General features: G+C 37.3%; 1 long non-coding RNA gene across 1 annotated transcript; it reads right to left on the bottom strand.

Moving 5' to 3' along the window:
* Positions 1-5014: 5014 nt before the first annotated feature.
* On the bottom strand, positions 5015-17875 carry LOC108449271. Its single transcript, XR_001865419.1, has 4 exons — positions 17865-17875; positions 12698-12703; positions 9334-9338; positions 5015-5094 (listed from the first exon to the last, which is right to left on the bottom strand). It is a non-coding gene; the product is annotated as an uncharacterized LOC108449271 (long non-coding RNA).
* Between the last annotated feature and the right edge of the window lie 1415 nt (positions 17876-19290).

Below are 19290 nucleotides of genomic sequence, written 5' to 3'. Positions count from 1 at the left end.
CAGCATAATTTAATAGAAGTCTTTATAGAAATTGGGATATTCCAAGAAATCAGACTTATAAAACAGCAAATTATTTCACAGATCCATGCTAAAACTAAAGGTTAAATTCCATCACAACAGGTAACAGTATTCTAAAACCTGTTTGGCACAGTTGGAACTCATACAACACAAACTACAAACGTAAGTTTTTAGAAAGGATCTTATATAGGTTAAGGAATGTAGAGGACCACCATATAATGGCCCCTTCTCTGGGGCTCACTTCTCATTATACAACATCAAAGGGAAATTGGTGACATCAAAATGCAAAACAAAGGTAAAGGGATTGTTTCAGCTGAAATAATATTACTCTGAGTGCTAAAACCTTGAACACAGTGCATAGGCACCTTACTCAGACTGGGAGGAAGACATTTCCCCATGAACAAATCTTTAGAGAGTACTGGCATTTTCAACTGAACTCTCTGGCACCAGACACTGCTGAAACAGGACACCAAATCTCAGGTTTGACACAGTATAGCCGTTCCTACATTCCTAAAATTCCTGTTTAGTCTGTGCAAGCTGGATCTAACCGAATTCTCCTGCTGGGCTTACAAAAATAAGGATAAAGTCTAAATTAGGCAACACAGTTTGGCTGCTGTATTTAAAGCCGAGCTATGTGTAAGCTCAAAGAAAAATTCTGCAAGACAGTGGTGCTGCTACTGTCTTGGAAGACCACATACAGCTCCAATGGTCAGTGTAGGCACAGCTACAGAATTCTGTGAAATTGTTTATCAATGCAGCCCCAAATTTAGAAAAAAGAAGTTCATACCATTTACTCTATAAAATTCCATGTAGTGTTAAAAATGGAATTCAGTAACTATTTGTACTATCTATACATTTCTTGATGCATACAGAGTTTAAAAGTTGCCTTAACAATCTAGCCCATAACTTCAAGCCACTAGAAATTAAAACCATGAATCAATAAATGATAATGGATTATACAAAGAAGATTGAGACCTGTCATGTCAATACCTGTATCTACTATCTGGGTCCTCAGAGAATGAAGAGATACTTGAAAGACAAACCCCAAAAACTTATATGGAGTACAAAACTCCATTTTTTGTCAAACTTAAATTAGTTCAAATGTGAATGAAATCTTATGGTATACAGGCTGTGTCTGAATCAGACAGAACGAGACTGTCTGTGTTACAGTTCACACCATGATTCAAGGAAAGAGTCATCCAGGTTAGTACTACATCCATACAATTTTTTGACTTTTGTTAGTTATTCAGCTGGCAAGTAAATAATATAATGGATCTGTTCGCCATTCCCTCCTTGTAGAAAATCTGGCTCATATAATAATATTTTTTAGTATGAATATAAATATAGTGTGGGCAGGAAATTCTCCCTCTGTTAATAGTTATTATTTCAATATTGGATTAAGAGATTCTTCCTTTTTATTTGTACTGTGATGTACCTACAAATCTTACTGTTGGTCATTATACCAGGTATTGTACAACTTAAAAATTGCAAGGCAGCTTCTGACCCAAAGTTTTTACTGCTGAAGACTGAAATTTAAAATAAAAACATTATTAGGGTTAACTTCATTATGTATCTCCAAAGCATCTTTAGGTCATACATAAAAAGAAGAAACAAAAAACAAAGCATCATGTTTTGTAACTATCAAAACAATAAACATTTTTATACATTTAATAAATGTAAAAGAGAAGTCTGCAGTACAGTTTTGAACTGCCTGAGACATACTTTTCTTTTCCATTTGTATCAGTTTTCCTTACCTGTAAAGTGGGAAAACTTTATCAAAACTGGTAAACCCATCTTTGACTCATATTATTCTTTCTGAAGCATTTTGATAAGATTAAGCAAACATCAGTGTGGGCTAAAATTAAGCATTTGTTGTTTTCTTCATTTTTTTAAATGAAGATTTAATGTGAAGGTACAAGATTTTCCACTAAAAAAAAGCAGATGGTAAATGCAGAGAGAGAGAAATAGCAAAGAGATGGATAGCTACATGATTCTCAGATATCTTAGAATTTACTTATAGAAACTGAAGCCTGAGAGTTAAAGCTTTACATAAATATGCCAATTAAACTCTGAAATAATTTCTCCAAACAATCAACAAATATGTCAAAAGATTTTATAAATACGTATGCACAACAGCTCCATTACAGGTACCATGTGATTTCCAAAACAGATTATTTTGCATGTGCTCATAACCAGGAGAACAGACTGGTGCCATGTTTCCATTTTCCTAATGCTCTTTTATCAACTTTTGCAGGTAATTTTTTCCATGTTCCCTGAACAACAGTCTTTTTTTCCTAGTTAAAAGACCAATTTTAAACCCCAAGACATTAAAGCACTGGAAGGAAAATAAAATGGTATGAAAATGTCTTCTAAAATCCTTTTAAATTTCAATTCCAAGCTTAGATATAGCTTTTCCATATTTCATCAAAAGCCTTCAGGTGTCCGCTCTCAGAGAATTTAGCGGAGAATCGCATTCCTACTATCAGCAAGTTGCAGTCCTTCCAAGTGCTTTGTGCAGTGACCTTAACAACTCAGAGTGCTGAGGAATTGAGGATTCTGATTGAAGCAGGCTCTGACTTCATGAAGCATGGTCTGAATTCTCAAATTATTTAAACCAGCACTTGCTAACTGCAAGGTAGTGAGCACCATTACACTCCACTATTTCTGAATTTAATTTTTCCTTTCCTTTTTTCAAATAGAATTGAATATAATCAGTTGAAAGGATATTATCAAAGGAGGCATCACAGAGTAACATTTTTTTAAATAAACACTATTAACTTGTCATAGCTTGGTGTTAATAAAAGAATCAGACTATTACAGTGTAGAAAATACGGAGAAAATGTGAAGAAGATATGGAGAGGAAATATGTTGGAAATTTACTTTGAATATAAAGGTAAATAGTATTAGGAAGATCATGTTCAGGAAAAAATATCTATTGCATCATGCAGCTTTTTGTTTTGTATGGCTCTTTTATTACAAAGTGCAATATGCAAGCAGAAAAATAACCCCTAATTAAAATATTTGTAGTTGTAATTGCTTTTATCTGAAAGTATCCCTGTATATTGTAAGGACTCCCTTCGAGTGCCAAAAATAGGCATTTACTGCTATTTGAAACAGCTTATTATTTTTAAGATATCCACATGGATCTAGCAGATTTGACACACACCTTCCTGGGACAACAGTTGGAGGCCAGATAGGACAGCATTTTGGAAGCTTGAGACCATGCATATTAAATGTCACTATTTATCTATATTTGGTCACTTGATTCAAAGCGTAAGTCACACATCAAATAATTGAGAATAATTACCAACTGAAGTTTCTCAATCAGGCAATAAGGAAGCAATTCTATGTACATAAATGAATAACAAGCCATTATAAAGAGGGTTATAATTAAAGATGATACTGCATCAAGTTTGAAAGTCTAATTAGGAGTCTAAAATTATTTCCTGATAAATGTGTGAGTTCCATTCCATCCCCAATTAGTCAAAAATTTTCAGTTAAACCACCTCTGTTGATTTTTAAGCCTATAATTGAAGACTCTCATCAGCAAATTTCCAGCTTTAAGCAGTAAGCAACAGCACCTCTTCACTCTTGCATTCAAGGTAACTGTCCATAAGAGTAAGGATGGTTGGATATTAGGAAAAGGTTCTTCACACAGAGGGTGGTTGGGCACTGGAACAGGCTCCCCAGGGAAGTGGTCACAGCACCAAGCCTGACAGAGCTCAAGAAGTCTTTGGACAATGCTCTTGGGCCCATGGTGTGACTCTTGGGGATGGTGTTGTGAAGGGCTATGATTTGGACTTCAGTGATCCTCGTGGGTCCCTTCTAACTCAGCATATTCTGTGAAGCTAAAAGCAATCCAACTCAAATTAAAGTATAATTTAACAAACATTAATTCTTTAAAGGCAAGCTTTTGTCTCCACGCAATTAGCCAGTCTGCCTCCCATTCTTGTAGCCTTACATGCTTACTATTCCAGTTACATCCTGCGGGTACTGGAAAAGATGCGTGAGACATGAGGTTACCTGGTGTGCATTTCACCATAATGAAACACTTACGTATAGTTTTGGAGCAATTTGTAATAGTAATCCTGGTTCCCATCAGCAGAGAGAAACATTCTAGGACGTGGCACATCTAATCTATCACAGACATAAGATTAGAAGAATCACATCTTTTCTTCAGTAGACTAGCTCTAATAAAGAAAACTGAGTTACAGATTATAGAATCATAGAATGCTTTGTTTAGGAGAAAGTTTCACGAAGGATGTCTGGACTTCAGGCGGCTCTCTTGAAAGCTGTTTATTGCATAGGCGAAGTTACAGCATTTCAGGGAGGGGGTATCCAGAGCCAGCCCTACAGCTGCCAGCTCCAGCTGTAGGCATACCTGAAGCCCCTTTCTGTTCAAGTTACAAAGCATTATATACTTTTCTTTGCAGAGTATCTTAACACATAGCAACCAATAAGCACCATACACAATACCTTTACATTTGCCTATAGCCTATCATAGCTACTACCGTCACCATATTATAGTCATTATTATCCAATCACAAGAGTAAGTAAGTTACAATTTAAGCTTACAGTGGAAAATTCTCAGACCTTTCTTCTTCTTGCTACATCAACATTTCTTGTTTGCCTGCCATATCTCTCTTTTTGGTAAAGACATGTTTTCTATTTACTTATGCTCTTCTTGAGACTTATTTACTTGGTGAAAAACATGTCTTTGTTTGTAATCACATACCTTTGTCCTGCTCCTAAAAATCTCCTTCCAACTCATCTCCAACCTTTGCCTTCTCAGTTACTCAGCGATCACTGTTTCAGCAAAACATCTTTTATTCTATATCAAAACTTGCTTTCATTTCTACGTCATCCCCAGCTTCTACATTCACAGACCTTTCTGCCAAGCCTACATACCTTACCAAACTTTCATCCTCCCCAACAGCTTTGTGTTGGAAGGGAGCTTAAAGATCATCTAGTTCCAACACATCTGCCATGGATAGGCAACCTTCCACTAGACCAGGTTGCCCAGGACCCCATTCAACCTGGCCTTGAACACTTCCAGGATTGGGGTGTCCACAACTTCTTCAGAAAACCTGTTCCAGAGCCTCACCACTCTCACAGGGAAAAATACCATTACACCATTTACTCAAATAAATCTTACCTCTGCTACCAAAAGATGTTTTAAACTGCTACAGTGAAAATTTTGCTGTTGACACATTCCTGGTTGCAGCTCTGAAGAGGACAAATGTTGATTTACAAGGATGAATAAAACAAACTGCAACACATCTGAGGCAACTGTTGTTTTCCCTTCAGCTAAAGGATATATTATTTTCTGTTGTATTTAAGGACCCTAGCTGTATCTATACGGCATACTGAAGTAAAACCCTTTGGAGTTATTACATTCTATCAGGTAGCTCATATGTCTTTTAAAAATACTCTAAATGTGTTTACAGGCTAGAGACTAACAATCTGTCAAGTAATTCATGTTTCTGAAGTCTCTAATATGGTACATACATTTGGTAGGATTTCTTTTTCCCCAAGGAAAAAAGCAGTGGCAGTCCTGATTACATCATGCTAGAAAAATTGCCTCTACAGCTTCTTGGCTGCATTAAACAAATGAAACTACTGTACATTATGTAAACACTTGTAAAAATGTCATTGGAAATTAAACAAGTTTTTTCAACATCTTGAGGAAGATTTCTGCCAGTATTTCTCAATATAAAGTATTAGGGCTGCCTAGAGAACCACCACGCTCACAATTTGCAAAGTCTGATTCCTTTCTGCACTGAAATGAGCTGAATAAAATGAAATCGTGTAGTGAAAAAATCACTTAGGGGGCAGGTATCTGCTCAGCTCTCTCCCTACATCATTCTTATGCTCTCTACAAGAGCCAAACACTCTATACCAGAAATCCTCCTTTGTCAGAATGTGACACAAATTAAAGGCTTTGACATAAGCTGGAACATGACTGGGAGCAAAAAGATAATGGTATGGAACTTAGAAGGAAAAATACAGTTGCTACTCCCTGGATGGAACACTGTTGGGATATCCAACCTCCCCTACATGATACAATTTAAAGCACCTAAATGAAGGATGGAGCAGAGTGGAGACACCAAGGCCAGGCTCTGTCAAAACCCTTGCAGAAGAGGGAACTCAGTGGTACTTTCCAGCTGATAAGCCACACAGCAGCTGAAAACCATGGGACATGAAGGAAGATGTCCTTCTTTTGAACCAGCAATGATGACAAAATCACTCCTTGGACTGACGCACGTCCCCAGTCCCAAGGTTATCTCAGGTACTATATTGAGATATCTGCCCCCAGGGTATGAGCACCCCTCACTGAGTAAGATGTAGGAGTAAAGCCACTCAAGCTCCACCTAAAACATTGAAAAATGGTAACAAAAGTTAGTTAAGAATGGGGAGAAGTTGGAAGAAGACTCCATCAGAGCTTCAGGGAACAGCTGAACATATCTCCCCCATAGGAACACCTATTTGGTAAGAACTATGTTCTCTGCATGCTGGATGATTACCTCAAACTAGTTTTCATTGGGGAATAGAGCTCGTCTGTATAGTGCTTTGAATTAGTATACTGCTTTGAATATATTTTTGCAGACAGATACTATCACTGGCAATCCTCAAACATTCACCTGTCACGATTTTATTAATGAAGAGTATTATTCTGTAAACTGTTAATGTGAGTCCTTCAAAGGGGCTAGCAGTCCCTGGCAGTAGGTAAATGTGTGAGACTCAGGAGGGGTTTTCTCTTTTTGGCATGTGACCCTGAATAAGTCAGTGAAACCACCCTCTGTTCCAGCAAGACTGCTTAGTGAAGGGTCCCACAAAGTGCCTCAAAGGGACACCAATGGGTCAGATGGGTCAGACACAAGGGTCTCAGCTTTCCTGGGGCACTGACAGACAAATCAAACACTGAGGGTTTGAGTCAGTCTCCCCTTTTCATATGACAACATACCAGCAATCTGCACCAACAAGGAATACCTGAGCAAGCCCAATACACTATATCTCTTGAAAACAGAGTATTCAACACAGGCCCAGAAATCAGAAATTCTCATATCTTTGGTCTATAACCTCACATTTAGGATATGCATCCATATTCTTTTCTCAAGAAGGAGAGTTATTCACAACATCTCCACCATCCTCATGATTCACTCTCATCTGCTGCTAGTTTAGTAGGACAGCAGACAAAACTAAAAATTTTTAATTTTTTTCACAGTTTTAGATGCCAGGGAGGGGAAGGAAAGATAATTTGTGGTGGTATTTTTACAGACCCAGGTTGTTACAATGAACCATTGTGCTGTGCAGGCACTAGCGGAGGGTAGAAAATATTTTTGCTAGCTTTGCAAGAAAAGAAAGTATTATGTGGAACAAATTGCCCTACTACAACCATGGTTTGGACCATATAACTTAATCCTTGTACCTATGTTTTCCTACAAGTGACATAGAGTGAATAATTCAATATTAAAATAGTAGCTACAAAGAAGTCAGAGACTTCCTTTTTTACAAGGGATCCCATGGAAAAGATAAGGGGTAACAGGTACAAGTTAATCCTGGGGAGATTCTATTGTGGTGGCCAACAGCTGGCCTGAAGGCCTCACAATTATAATTAATACCCGTGTTATAACTGAAAGGTAACTAATTTTATAAGTACCTTGATTATATAACTTGACCAGGGTGGACTGTTGGAGAGAAGGCCTACACCATTGAGGAAGCAAGCAGCCATTGGCTGATTGGCCGGGTGGCAACTGGTTCACCAACAGGGATTGACCATGCAGACCATCAGATCTGTATAAGGGGAAGAAGACTAAATAAAAGTTGGCTGTTGTGCATGAACCCAGTGTCTTGTCGCTTGTCTGTCTCTGAAACTGCGACAAGATTCCATTTGAACACAAGAAAATTTCTCACAATGAGAAAACTCATCCATTGGAATACTCTTCCCAGGAAAGTGGTGGATTCCCCAACACAGGACATTCTCAAAATTCAGCTGGACAGGGTGCTGGGCCATCTTATCTAGACTGTGCTTTTACCAGGAAAAGTTGGACCAGAAGATCCTTGAGGTCCCTTCTAACCTAGTATTCTATGATTCTATGATTTTCAGGTAATGATGGATCTGGGTATTAAAGATCCCTAAATAATCAAGAAACACTTCTGAACACATATTTTTAAAATATTTTTTTTTTAAGTAGCTTTAGCTGTTCTTAGTATAATTGTTTTTGAAATTGAAGTTGTTATCTCTTTGGAATTTTGTAATTTCACCCTCAAACCAAGCATCTAGACATTCACAGCACTCCAAAGACCTATGAATTCTCTCCATAAAAACTGCCACTGCTGTCCAGGCTAATTTAAATTATGCCTTTTTCCTCTTAGGAGATCTTCTGAAATTAGAATCTTGTCAGTTGATTGGCAATTGGCATTAATCCAGGATATAATTCTCTGGTATGCACCATTAAACCTCACAGTGAGGATTAATTAGTACTGCAAAAGCACTTTGGAAATGAAATGTGCTGTGTACTAAATAATTATTATTTTTATTACTATAACATTGTAAGAAAATTAGCAAGTGACTAAAAGATAGTTTACAAGACCTCCCACTGAAAAATACATTAAGTGGCCTATTTCTGAGAGATAATCCCAATAAAAGTATCCACCTCTATATACATCTAAATCTGTTTCTGTAAGATGTCATAATGGGTCAGCACTGGTAATATAGCTGGGTTTGGATATAGGATCAGTGAAGAAAAAGAAATTTGCCACGTAATTCACAAGACATTGTTAGGATAGGTTTTTATGCCAATTATCTTCTCTAGCCATATATATGCATGTGTGGGCAAACATAATTTTCATGTTTTTTCATGATTTCCATGGAAAATAAGCTGCAGAACTCACTTTGATTAGTCACTTGTCTTTAATAACTAAATCAGGAGTTTATTCCCAAAATTTTCCTTGCAACATCTAGTACAATATGTGCTCAGATCTCACAGGTTTCATACAAAAACCAGATTTTTCTTCATACTGACAAAAACCAGATTTCCAATGCTTCAGACAATACCTCTCTCCTCAAAGGCTAAATGACTTGCCTTAGGTTTTCATGAATAATATGGACTGATTTACAGCCATCTTCATTATCCAAAATAAGTCCTTAGATGCATACATGAAGACTGTTGATAGCCTCACAAGCCTTAAAATATATTTAAAAAAAAAAAAAAAAGTAATCTTCCTGTTTTCCACCAATTTAAACTTAAGTTTGACTAGGCTAATCGTATTTTGTTAAAGTATCATAGATGCCAACCACTGACCACCTGACACCCCTGCTGGGACAGGGATGATCTTTCTTTCCAGAGAAAAAACTAAGCACATAAAGAAACCTAGTTAAGCACCCTAGCAGATGAGGTGACCTGCTCATTCCCAGTATTGGTACATGTGTACAAATGCAATCGTTTGCAAATTGGAGGTAAGGTATTGGCCTCTCTGCAAAAGCAGAATGTGTGATTTCATAATTGATGCTCAGCTATCACTTTGAAGACTTGCTTCATAATTGTGGAAGCTAGGAACCAACATTTCCAAGAGTGAAAACTGAGGCTTTGGATAAGAATCATCAGAATACTTTTGCCTACACTCCTTCAGCTAATCCTTTCCTTGTTTCCTTGCTCAGCAAAAGGAAAGGTAGGAAACTCTAGTGCAATCAATGGCAGTGAGACATGAATAAATTCACACAGTGGGACACAGTAGAATCTTGAACATAATCTACATGAGAAATGCAGTTTTGAGGCTCTGATTCAGGCAGATATTGTCCCATATATTTTTCTTCATATTCTTCAAACTGTGTGGCTATGCAAAAAAAAAAGGCAGAATGGCCTTTCTATCTTTCCATTGCATAATCTAAGCCTTAGCTCCAGCAAGGACTGGTATTTTCTCATTAAACAAGTATGCATAAAGTTCTGCTTAGGCTTTTGTTTGGCTTCTGCTTTCTAACAGACAGGATGCTTTCTAAGGTATGCATTGTAAATTAATGGGAACAGTAGTCCAGTTATTTTTAGACACCATTAGTCAGTTCCCTGGTTAAACAGGGGCACTTGCATGTACAACAAAGAAGTCTGTGATGGGAGTTAGGAAGCACATTCAGCACACTCTGTGGAAGAAAATATGAGTGGCTATCTATCAAAAGCCACACAAAATGCAGCTCTGGATCTATGACAGTATGTGAAATTTGTTAGTGATAATGTATAGTCACAGAGCATGGAAAAGATCAAATGGAATGCTATTCATACATTATTTATATTAGTTTTGAGGACTAGCAGGCAGACTGCTGCTCTTCAGAGATGCATGCTGTTCATCCAGGTTAAGTCTTGGTGAAAAAATGTACACAACCTCTGGCTCATACCTTTCCCGCCCCTAAAAGCTTCTTGAGAAATGAAAAGATTACTCATCACTGACTTTATTTTGATCTAGAGAGAGAGAGGTTTATACACACTTGATATAACCACAAGAGAATTTCTAGAATAATTTGGAATAGAGTAAACCCTTGTTGGGTCATTAATATGTTTATTTCTTCCATACTATCAGTGATAATTAAACTAAGCATTTAACCATTCCAAAAAGAAGATTCCTAACCTTGCCCATCTGTCCCATCCTCATTAAATTGCTTGTTAGATTTAATTTCTATCAACGTCTTACGTAATATTTATCCTATATATTTCCTCTGTAGTTTTAAAACAATTCTTCTTCAACCTTCATTTGCTAATGGGAATAATTGATCCTTGTCTTCTTCTGAGCATTTCTTCATGGATTTGTGACAGTTGTTTTTCTTCCCTGGTTATTTATTTAATTTGAGGTTCAAAGTGCATAACTAGTAGAATATCCTGGCATGGAATATTAAGCCAAACACTGTGGAAATCCTGACTAAAATCTCAGTGTTGCAAGGTGCTAAATGACTTCCACAATGGGAAAAGGGCTCTCAGGTCTTTTTCCAGAGTCTAAAAAGACTTGGAAATGTCCTGCATCAAAGATATTTTTGTTGTATTTGGGTGTTTTTCATACATCAGTCCTGCATGAGGGAGATTTTTCTTAGGTTAGGCCCAAAGACATACAGAAAATTTGGGGGCAGAGTAATGGATTCAGATAGATGAAAGACATCTGTAACAACTGATATCAATAATAATGAAATAAAAATTAAACTCTCTTGACCTTCATTAAGCTACGTAATTCTTTTGTTTATGAAGTTTTTAAAGCAAAATATTTTCACAGAAAAAAAGCTGGGATAATATCAATCCTTGAAAAATAATTGTCATTGCAACTTCTGTAACAATCATTTTCATTCCTAAACAATCTGAATTTTAAGAAATCAAAGAAAATAATTTTAAAAGTAAAAATTATATCTGTTAATTCTAAAAGACTAATTCAAAATTAATACTGTATTCAATTTTTAAGAACAGTTTTGAAGAAGTTTGATCATTATATGTAAAAACTCTTAGAATGTATCAAAAAAAACCATTTTTCTCTGTGGCACTCTTTTTAAAAACCAAAGATTGTCAGCTAGACACAATTCCTATTGCAATATTCAGATCAAGACATCACCTCTGAGATAAGGTGCTCCAAAAGAATGTGGTAAGTTTTTTAAGATGGCATAAGGACCATAATATATATTATCCATATGTCATATAAACAACTCCACAAACTAGTTTCCAAGCTGTTTAAAAACAGCCTAACTTGTGAGATTATTTGCATTTTAGTTCATTTTCTAGACCACTGAAAAATTCTTAGGCCACTGAATCATTCCATATCAAAATTTAAAATGGTTGCTGAACAGTTGGGAGTACAGTATTGACCCTGTAATGTCTTCTTGTGCTTATGCTCTGACTGTGGCAATTCATAACTGCTTATTAACATTAGCAATTCCATCTTTCAGTACTGGTGTAAATGAGTCCAGCCTACACTGCTGTGCTGCACAGTCCATGAGGGGACTGTATCAGCCATGTGCACTGATTAACAGCAGAGATGAAGTTAGCATGCTGATATAACCACAAGCAATGACCATACTCACAGGTTACAAACACACTACTTCTTGAAATCCATTTCACAAAGCAGAAAGTTGTGCAATTATTTGGGTTATAAGGAAGTTTGGAAGGCCCTCTGGTCCAATCCTCAGTCAAAGAAATAATTTGGCTTCTGTCTCTCAGAAAGGCATGGAAGAAGATGGCAAAGCTTTGTAAAATGAATCAACCCATTGTATTTTATCCCAGCTACTGAAGAGTAGGGAAGGAACCTAAAAATTCTATAACTCTACGTCATGAGAGAGTATTGGCAGAATGGGAGTGGTGGAATCAAGCCAGTCTACCCAAAGAACACACTCCCTTCAATGGGACTTTCTGCACCTTGAAACTCATCCAGAAGAATTGACCCTTCAGCTGGCAAAGTAGGCAGGCTGAAAGACAGATTTCTGCAAACTAACCTCAAAATATTTTGTTCTTAATGCTGACAATTTAACAGGAATTAACATACAGATTTCCCCAAAAGGCATAAGAAAATTTTTATTAGTTTAAATTATCCTCTAGAAAAGTACATACTTCCTTCACAATTTCACAAATATTTTCTCATTTTCCAGACATTTCAGGTCCACCAGGACTTAATGTATCTTTCTGTTAGTGAACAACTCTCAGTGCAGTACTTCTACAGCAGCCTCCAAGATTATCCCTGTGCCATGACAGTAACCCCATGAGAGTGATTGTCATTGCTTCAACTCTAGACCATCCCAGACTGTGACTGCAGAATCATATTTACCCTCTCCTCTATAAACCCAGCCAAGCTTCCCTGTGTAAACCTGTTTCAACAGCATTCAACAGTGCAAATTTCCTCATGATTTATGTAGTTAAATTATTGGAGGGAAAATAAAATCTTCCATAGCACCTTCACTTTAACTCTCCTGCCTGAATTTTTCTTCCTGGATAAAACAGGCAGTATGTCTACAGAAGCTGAAAGGAGGAAATAACACTGTGGTAAACCAGTGCAAATAAATGACTGATTTGAATCCTTATATATGTAAAGAATCAAAGAGCCCATCATGCACACCAAGCTTCCCCTACACATTTAGCTTTTGTTATTAGATCTTGTATTCCAAATGCATCCTAGACACTGACTGAAAACCCCGGTTTGATCTTTACTGCAGGGGAATCAAGACATCTGGATTGATTTGCATCAGGTAAAAAAAATGTTTTTCCTTTTTAAATAATCTGGGATGTATTGCAATGGTACTGTGATATGTATGCTTTACTGTTGAGTTACTTCCATGAATAACTACCAAAGTAATTTCATAAGATATAAATTATTACTAACCCCAGGCTACAGTAATTCATGAATTCCAAAGCTTTTTAATTTAATATGCATATTTTATGTATTTGAGGATGAAAAGCACACTTTTTAGACTCACTCTGTTTTGATTTACACCCCTAGCACCATGACTGAGAAATGTTATTTCACACACAGAGGGAGGGAGATTATCACTGTATAACATAAATATTGTATATATTGATGTGCAGAAAATAGATTGTTTCTTTCCACATATTATCAATGCCTCTCAGTGCACAGCTTTGGAGATTTGAGATAAAAAAGGAAAACTACTAATTGAAAAAAATGAAAGAAAACATGGTTATGGGAGTTTGAGATATGCTGCTTATACAAAATGACTGTGACTGAGCACCAGGGGTACCTAATTACCTTCATAATTTGACTGTATGCTATTGCTAAATATGTGTAAAAATGCCTTCAAATCAGACCATGATTGTATATGACACTGATGTTGGGAAAAATACTCCATTTACACCAGATCAATTCATCAGTGGTCATTTGGATCACCACAAAATGATTTGGCTACAACTACGGTTTGTGAAGAAATAGAGCTTTCTGCCATGAGAAAAATTGTACTCCAGGCCAGTATTTAATAAGTCTTCTTTTAAGTATTTAGAAGCATTTTTTTTTAAATCTAAAGAATTTGCAGGGTTTTATTTAAATGAACACGAAAATCCACAGTTTTACAATTAATATCACCCAAGTTCTTTGAATCAAAGATCTGAAAAAAATTAAGTTTTATCAAGACAGGATGCAAATTGACATTTCATTTTTAAGTGTCAGTTTAAAGTAAAAATTTTGTAAAATTTTTACTTTGTGCTTCCTTCTCTCTAAATTAACATTTTCTGATGCAGGCTTCCTATAAATTTCTATCATAGTAAGAAATAAATGAAGTTTGGGGATCTTTCCTGATGGACAGGAAGTAGAATACTGCTTCACACCAAGCAGAGGCCAGGGAACAAACTGACGATGCCGGCCTATGGTGGTTGGTGGGTTTAACTTCAGTTAGAAGTCAAAACTCACCCTTTCACTTACTATCCAGCTCTACAGCTAAATGAAACAGATTATGAACAAAAGCTTGTAACTGCTAGTTCAGAGCACAAATGAAAGGATGGCATCTGGAGACTGCAGTGCTGGGAGGCACCTGTTGCTTAGTCCTCAACTACAGCAGTAACAGCAGCAGCTTCTATTTAAAAGTGGGGAAAACCACTTGGGAGAGTCACCTGTTACCTGTCAAGAGTGAGCAGCATCAACGGGAACTGTCCAAGTACAGACTATAAGCACCCGCAGAGAGAATACGTTCTCATCTTCCTCCTTATTAGGGAATTAATTCCATCATGCCTCTAGCCAACTACACTGGTCAGATAGCAAGGAACAGAAACAGAAAATCTCCCTCTTCATGGTCCATTTGCCAGCAGGAAAAAAGTGTGTTTTCTTTTCGCTGTTGTCAGAGAGACAACCTCAGCAGGTTCAAGTCAGTCAGATTGATCAGTCAGGAATGACCAACCTTGTACCTTGAACTGTCAGCAATTTTTACCTGAAAGACACGTGTAAGTGACCACTTTCACCAATATTACTCCCTACAAGGAGGCAGAGAGCCTAAGGGCAGGGTTATCCTAAGTAGCTGTAACTTTGGCATTCTCAGCGTCAGATGGACATTGTGTTAGTTCATATGTAGCTACACAAGCCACTTGATAAGTTGTGGGAATTTGAATGGCACAACAGAAAGGGAGCAGAAACCAGAGATGAAGCTATTTTTTCACTGAAAGAGACTATACAGCATAGATTTACTAGATAATACTAATTCTTTTGTTAACTCTTTATTCACACATATTTCTTCTCTTTTTGCTAGTTTTACTTTGCTTAGCTCTATAGAATTAAGATTTGCTTAAGGAAAATATACTGGCTTTGAAAATATTTTTATGTGAATACCAGAGATAAAACACAGAAAACTAAGTCTTAGCATGCATTTGTATATGCACAGGGACACTGTGGCCACCTCTGGTCAGTGAAGAAGAGAAAAAGAAAGATATGATCTTTGTTCATTAGCATGAATGACATCCAGAGGATGGCTTGGGAATTTAGAGTGGAGGCACTAACAGAAACACTTTTCTAGTTTAAAGTTCAGTAGAAGAAATGTGTGCTTATGGGGCAGCAAGTCTTTGCCAACCCAAAAGTCTGAATCACAGATATCAGGATCTCTTACTTGATGTCTTCATAGACTTTTAGTTTGATTAATAATTTAGAGCACACCTAGAGGTCTCTGGCAGTCATGAGCCTCCAGAGCTGTAAGTATAAAACTGCTCCTTTTTCAGGTAAACAGATAAGAACTTGAGTTACAAAGCTGGACACATGAATTATATTTACACTTGAAAATTAAGCACATCTGGGATCATGCCTGGGACAATCATGGTATTACCCAGCTGAATTTACAGCTTCTAAAGCCAGATAATTCCTTGGTCACAAATTACCGTCACTGAGCAGTTACAATTTGAATTTCTCCTTCAATGCAAACTTCCAAATGGGAACAGTTCTGTGCCAATTCCCACACTACATGCAGGAACAGGTCCTGGCTGACATAGTCTGAAACCATGGTCAGTGACTTCTCAACCAGCTGATCAAACTCAACTGCTCAAGTACATTCCCTCACACTGTTGAAGCTACTGGTACAGATATAGCCAGAGGGGGACACATGTATCACTTGATCAGTGGTTGCAATTACTCCATCTTCTGCTGGGCCAGCCTGAAATATTTCTTTTTTTCACCCTTCTGCAGTGGTAGTATTGACTTATTCCCTGCCCACTTCTGGAATGTGCAAGGCAGATCACTGAGACTCCACAGATCTCATGTACAAGAAATTGCCCTGCAGTGTTGTAAAAGTTCTCTGGTTTTTATATCCTGCCCTTCTACACCCCTTTTTTCCTCTCCACCTCCTGTCAGTGAACAATGAACCAAGAAGAGGCAGAAGCTGAGACACTCTGCCAGAACAACATCTTCAACAGGAGCTGCTCAAGAGTGAACTGCTGGCTGAGCTAGAGATGAGAAAAGGAGTATAGGCTGAGCAAGGTAATCCAGGAACCCCAGAGATATATCTTACATGTGGGCTGAGCTCCCACTTCTTCCAGTTCTTCCTCAGCACCCAAGAAGAATTCTGTATGATGCTGACATATTTTTCTCTCTAGTCATCAGATGTAGCAATCTTTTTTTTTTCCACTGTGCAGGGCTGTATTTTCATAGCAGTTTTTGCCATGATTTGTTACTTCAGTGAGAGCAATAAAAGTATCTTTCCTAACAGAATGACATATGCATGCGTTTCTCGTAAAGTGAATTAATGACTTTGTTTATGGCTACAGTTTTTAAGCTCTCCAGTCACAAATATACTATTTTTATAATTTCCTCACCTCTGTTTACCTATGGATTATAATAGCTTTAGTCATCACATCCAGTCATCAGAGAGAAAAAGAAGAAAAGGAGCATTGCCTGTCAAGTTTTGACAAAATAAAATTATTTATTGCAAAAGTGCTTCCAATAATTTCATTCTTTTTCTCAATAATGGCAAATGTATCATGTCAATGTTCTACACCCTGCTAAAATAACAATGGATGATACAACCCATAAAGTGGAAAAAGAAACATTAGGGGTTAGATAATATTAATTCAGACATAAGCACACATAAAAATGTCCTGGTATTCTGCAGTTTCGCAAATCATTAGCTTGCTGGAATAAGGACTGTGCCTTTGCTTTGTTTTTCACACAGCATAATAGCACACTGACACTGATGGAGGCTTCCAGGCAGTCCCAAAATGTAAATAAAATCACAATTAAAATTATGATGGCAATGTCTTTAGCTTTTTGAGTATACAGCTGAAATGAGCTCTATTCTTTACCTAACAAAGGATAACAACAGTTTGTTTGATGTAACATTTTTTATGATCACTGCCCAGGATCTTGGTGTTTCTGGTAGTAGAAATGAAGTCTTTATCGTTTAAACAATATCAAAGACATAAATGCAACATTAGCATATATCACAAAAGGAAGGAGGTTAGGATGGCCCCTTGAATTTGTAAACAAATTAAGGCATATACAGGGTAGTTAGTGCCCAAGTATTCTTCAGAGACTTAGGATTCAACTGAAAGGTTTGTGACTCTGCTATCAGCTGTGGTGACTACTTCTACTGAAACCACCAAGGCTTGTTCAGCACAGTTCAAAAGCTCTGGTTCAATTAATGCTCCTGCCAGACTACTGCAGTGCACAGCAGGCCCAGGATCAGAGATAGAAGCCCCTATATCTTGGTATGAAATACCCTAAGGAGGGGAAAAGCACAAACCATAGAATCCTAGAATAGCTTGGGTTGGAAGGAGCCTTTAAAGGCCATCTAGTCCAAGGGGCCTGGAATGGGCAAGGACATCTTCAAACAAATCTGTTGGCTTAGAGCTCTGTCCACCCTCATCTGGAATGTTTCCAGGGATGGGGCATCTACCACCTCTCTGGGCTACCTGTGCCAGTGTCTCATCACCTTCGTGTAAGAAACCCCTTCCTGACATTTAATCTAAATCAACCATCCTTTAATTTAAACTATTACTCCTTGTCCTGTAACAACAGACCCGGCAAAAAACTCTGTTGCCATTTTTCTTATAGGTCTCCTTTAGGTACTGGAAGGGTGCTATAAAGTCTCCCCAGAGCCTCCTCTTGTCCAGGCAGAATAATTACAACTCTCAGCTTTTCCTCATACAAGGGGTTTTCCAGCACTGTGATCACCTTCATGGGAGTGCAAAAAGAGGACAATCACTGTGAGTGTCAACAAGAACCTACAAAGGCTCACTGCAGGTTGAAAGTCTACCCACAAAGCAGTTAGCACATTGAGGCTGTACTGCTTAATACCATAACATTGCATGAGAGAAAAACACTTCCTGCAAACACTAAACCTCCCAAGCCCTAGTCTACAATGAGCTCTGTCTCATAATCAGCTGGCTGTTCAGTGGAAGTACACAAAATCTGAGGCATGAACTTATTATACAACGAAGAATCTATGTCAAAAACAATATTTAATGGAGGCATGAATGTGTTGACACATAATGAAAGAGTCAAGTCCAACGGAAGCTTTCCCAGTATAGGATTTGCAATATTTCTCTCTGATGTCAAATAAATACAAGATCCTGCTGCATTCTTTTAGTCAGTATTAGACTCTCACAGACAGATTTTCTCTCTGACCATCAAAATTTGTAGGAATTTATTGTCTCTGAACCATACCATCCCATTTGCTTGAAATTAGCCATTGAGTAAGGAAGCAGAGGCAAAGGGACAGATGTGGAGACACTACAATCCCATACATTTTGTTTCCCAAGAAAATGAGGCTAACAATCATAATTGTTATGAAAATGGTTTGGGGTTTTTGGTGTAGATAATTGCATTTTCCTGGTGTATATCTTTCCATCATTATTGTTTAATGTAAATCACTCTCTTATCTACCCAGCATGATTTATTGACAGGATGTTTAAAAGGGAAAAGTAAAAGCCTGAGTCACTATGCAATGGATAAAATTTATTTCAAATAATTTTAAGTGTATTGATTTTGCTTTTGAAATTGAAAAACATAATTTAGGAAGGCATGTATATTAATTTGAATTTAGATATAAGAAATATGTCTCATAATTCCCTGCCCCTACAAAATAAATTATAACCATGAATTTCTGAGATGTATTGTTTTATATGATGAATTGTTCCACCAGCCATCTACTTAGGAAATCTTATGAAAGCCTCCTAACAAAGAGTAACCTACAGATTTAATAGGATAGTAAACTTTACAGGGCAAGAAAATTAAAAAATTACAGGACAGTTATAATCTGACATTACTTTTCTGTAACATGGTTCACCACACAGAATCTGTCTTTGCAGCCTGGTTAACAATCTCCATTCATTTCAC

The sequence above is a fragment of the Corvus brachyrhynchos genome, unplaced genomic scaffold (assembly GCF_000691975.1).
Source record: "Corvus brachyrhynchos isolate BGI_N302 unplaced genomic scaffold, ASM69197v1 scaffold116, whole genome shotgun sequence".
In the NCBI taxonomy this organism is placed as follows: domain Eukaryota; kingdom Metazoa; phylum Chordata; class Aves; order Passeriformes; family Corvidae; genus Corvus; species Corvus brachyrhynchos.
The sequence above is the reverse complement of the archived record's forward strand: the minus strand, read 5'-3'. Positions and strand labels throughout refer to the sequence as shown.